We start from the raw sequence: 4,602 nt of genomic DNA, 5'->3' as shown, positions 1-4,602 counted from the left end.
CTCGAATTATAGCTGTACAATAAATTGTACATATCAGAAGTGTACAATTTGATAAGTTTATATATTACACATATCACCATAATCAAGATAGTAAATATATTCATAACTCTCTCATCTCCACTCTCACACACTCACTGATGCTGTCACTAAAATGTTTGCATTTTATAAAGTTTTATATAAATAATATCTTTATTTGTATGGCTTCCTTCATTCAGTATTATTTTGAGAGTCATCCATGTTGTGTTATATGGATATACTCTAATTTGTTTATCCATTCATCTGTTGATGGACATTTAGGTAGTTTTCAGGTTTTTACTATTACAAATATACTTACNAAAAAAACTAAGAGTTAAATAGCTGGATAATATGATAGATGCATGGTTAGATTTTTAAAAAATATTTATTTATTTATTTATTTTGAGGGAGAGAGAGAGAGAGAGAGCAAGTTAGCAGGGGAGGGGTAAAGAGAGAGGGAGACACAGAATCCGAACCAGCCTCCAGGCTCTGAGCTATCGGTGTGAAGCCCGATGTGGGGTTCGAACCCACAAACCAAGACTCTTAACTGACTAAGCCATCCAGGCACTCCTAGTTTTTTTTCTTTAACTTAGAGAGAGAGAGAGAGAGAGAGAGAGAGAGACAGAGCATGAGTAGGGAAGAGGGGCAGTGAGAGAGAGAGAATCCCAAGCAAGCTCCACACTGAGTGTGGGGCTTGATCCCACATCCCTGGAATAATGACCTGAGCTGAAATCAAGAGTCGGACGCTCAATGGACTGAACCACCCAGGTGCTCCATGTCTTTATGTTTTAAATTTATATTTCCCTATTGACAATGATGCTGAGCACATTTTCATGTATTTATTTGTCATCTGTATATCTTCTCAAATCTATTGCCTGTTTTTTAATTGGGCTACTTAAAAAGATTTTTTAAACGCTTATTTATTTAGAGAGAGAGAGAGAGAGAAATTGCAAGTGGGAGAGGGGCAGAGAGAGAGAGAGAGAGAGAGAGAGAGAGAATCCAAAGCAGGCTCCAGGCTCTGAGCTGTCAACACAGAGTCCCATGTGGGGCTCGAACTCACAAACCGTGAGATCATGACCTGAGCTGAAGCCAGATGCTCAACTGACTGAGCCACCCAGGTGCCCCTATTGGGCTACTTTTTAAAAATGTTTATGTATTTTGAGAGAGAGAATAAAAGTAGTGTGCATACGAGTGAGGGGGGAGCAGAGAGAGAGAGAGAGGAAGACAAAATCCCAAGCAGGCCCCAAGCTGTCAGTGTAAAGCCCCATGCAAGGCTCGATCCCACTACCTGAGCCAAAGTCAAGAGTCCATCACTTAACTAACTGAGCCACCCAGGTACCCCACTGACATTGTCTTTTTAACCAGTGAGCTTGCTTTTAACCACAGATTTATCATTTTAATGTATCTTTCATTTAACACATCACCCTAAAATATGCATAGAAAAGTGAAAACAGAAGTCGTTCCACAAAATCCTTTACTGACTATTCACTACCATATTCACTATCAATAAACCATTAGAACAGTGGTTCTCAACCAAGGGTAAGTTTGCTCCCCAAAGGACATTTGGCAATATCTGCAAAATTTTGTCACAATTGGGATGAGGGGGCCACTGGCATCTAGTGAATAGAGGCCAGGGATGAGGCTGAACATCCTACCATGCACAAGATAGCCTTCCACAACAAAGAATTATCTAGTCCAAGATGCCAATATTGTTGATGTTGAGAAATTCTACATTAGAAATAAGTAAATACACAGATGTGATCCTCACAACAAATGTACTTATGCAGGCAACACAATGTACACAGATGTAGCAAGGCTCGTTTAAGTTTCATATAAATTTTATTTTTTCCAGGGTGCCTGGGTGGCTCAGTCAGGTGAGTGTGTGACTTTGGCTCAGGTCATAATCTAGCAGTCTGTGTGGTTAGAGCCCCGCATTGGGCTCTGTGCTGACAGCTTGGAGCCTGGAGCCTGCTTTGGATTCTGTGGCTCCTTCTGTCTCTGACCCTCCCCTTCTCTCTCTCTCTCTCTCTCTCTCAAAAATAAGCATTATTTTTTTATCCTTTCCTCAAATCCTATAAAAACTGGACCTTTTCTTTTATTTGGTGAGATGTCCCATGGTTCTTTTGATGTGCAGTTTCCCTCATTGAAAAGGGTCAATAAACTTGACATTGTTGGACTGCAGGTTTGTTGCTGGTGCTCTCAGGTTGATCAAGCTAGAATAAACTCATGGGGCACCTTCTGGCTCAGTCGGTTAAACATCTGACTCTTGGTTTCAGCTCAGGTCATGATCTCATGGTTCGTGATTTCAAGCCCCCAAACCAGGCTCTGTGCTGACAGACTGTCAGCTTGGGATTCTCTCTCACTCCCTCTCTCTCCCCTCCCCTGCTCTCACTGTCTCTCTCTGAAAATAAATAAATAAACTTAAGAAGAGAAGAAATTCATGCTGTGGAATCAGATTCTCCATGTTGAGATATGTTTCTGGGAAACTGGACTGGTCCAGAAACTCTGGAGGAACGGGAGTGGAGATGATGAGCTTCTGAGATAAGCCTCGGAAGGATGGACAGGGTAAGCTGAGTATATACCCCAATTCATAAGCATCCAGGGCTTGTCACTTCTCTACCTGCAGTGATCTTGCCCCTCCTTTCCCTGCTGAAACAGCTTCATTGGCTCCTGGTGGCTTAATGACCATATGATGGCCCAGCCCTGTGGCCTGAATCACCCAGCAGAACTGATATGTTAATGGGGCTGGGACTGTGTAACCTGGGTTCCCACAACAGTAGCCAAAGCCAGCTGGATCATGAAACACGGTACCTTGAAGGGTGGCACTGACATTCAAGTTTAGCACCTTATTCCAGATGGATCTTGAGATCCACAATGCCTCTGGCTGTTAAAATCCAGATGCCACTGCTCATCAAATCCTGAGTAATTAACTAAGTGTTTTTTTCTCCTCTGGCCCAGAAGCTCCCATGGCTCCACTGGCCCCTGGCCCTTAATTCCTTTCAACCTTCAAGGGTGCAAAACAAAGTAGTTTGGGCCATCTGCCAAGAAACCTGGGACACAGGGTCCTCCCCTGAGGTCTTTGAATCCACTGATGCAACTGGTATGTTCTGACACCTGGCTACCGGGAGGCTGAGGGCTGGACAAAATTATCTGTTGGGGCACAGGCAGCACAGAGAGAGAACACTTTCACTTTCTGTGGCCCTATCACAAGGGTGTCCGATACAGGTTCCTCATTCCTGCCCTAAAGATACCCTGGCTTCTCCTAGGGACAGAGGCAGTTTCTCTGCTTCCTTTAGTCGCTCCCAAGCCCCTTCCAAGGCCTCTTCAATGGGAAGAGGGTATCAGTCCTCAGTTCCTGACCTTTTCCTTGGGAATGTTCTCCACAGGTTTCACTTGGCATGTGAATTTATCCTGGAGGGGGGACAGTGGGGACCCAGTGGGACAGATAACAGGGAAAGGGCTCCACCAGAGAGACGCTGGGGTAGCCAGATTCTTGACATAGATTCTCACTGATACACTTCAGTTCTACCTATGAGTTGGGTGGGTGTTCCTTGGACAGGAGACCCTCATACCTGACTCACCAAGTTAGTTGTCCACTTTGTCTCTGGTTTTATCTGCCTATCTCTTTCTAACTCTCTTCATCTCCTCTGCATTATCTTTCTCTTATAGCCTCTCAGAGGTCTCTCTCTCTCTCCCACATTCTTCTTCTTTTGTTCTTCTCTCCTTTTTACCTCTTGATTAAAGGTGTTGGCTGCAGCATCTCTAGTTGATGTTCAAACCCTCATACAACCACACACAGGACCAGGGACATTATCTTTATGCACCTGTTGTTGTCACATCCTGGAGGACTCTGACAGTGCTGACATCCTGTTGAGGTCATGTGAAAAATAGGCCCACTGACTCAATCAAAGGAGAAATGTGGAGACTCAGAGCCCAGTGAAATGAGGCTTTAATCAACATTCTTGCAAGAGCAGGTGTCTGATGGACAGACACATTTGGAGTAGTCACAGCACCAATTTATCTCCCAGCATGCAAGTCCCTCCCCTGATTCCTCATTGGCTGAGTACTACAGAGGTTAAAGCTTTACCCAGACATCACCTATGCCCATGTAAGGTAAAAAGTAGTCTGATTGGAACAAATGTACATTTCCTGAGGTGATGCAGAACTTCAGTTCTTTAGCGCATACTCATTGCAAATCCCACAAAACAGAGAGGGGAAAAACCAGGAAGTTAAGTGTCCAAGGGTTTGGGACTCCATTACAGCAGGGGTGGGGTGTTCATATATATTTCCAATAAATTGTAAACCTACTGTTAACCAGACAGCACAGCTTTTATTTGGTATTTCTGACATTGAATCATCTCCCTTACTTCTTGCAATCCCTCCTCTTCTCTTCTAGATTGATTTCATTTTCATTTATATTTCCTTTATTTTTGAGGTCTTGCTCAAACATGTTCAACAAGTGGTGACTCTCCTCTTCACAGTCAGGTTTATCTGCCAGTATGCCCTTATTTTGGGCATAAGTCACAGACATTTGTTTTTAAGAGAAACTTTGCTGTGGTCAGAAGCTCCTGCTTTGTTCCATTATAT

Source organism: Crocuta crocuta, unplaced genomic scaffold (genome assembly GCF_008692635.1).
Source record: "Crocuta crocuta isolate KB4526 unplaced genomic scaffold, BGI_CrCroc_1.0 scaffold943, whole genome shotgun sequence".
Classification (NCBI taxonomy): Eukaryota; Metazoa; Chordata; class Mammalia; order Carnivora; family Hyaenidae; genus Crocuta; species Crocuta crocuta.
Note: the sequence above shows the minus strand (reverse complement) of the source record.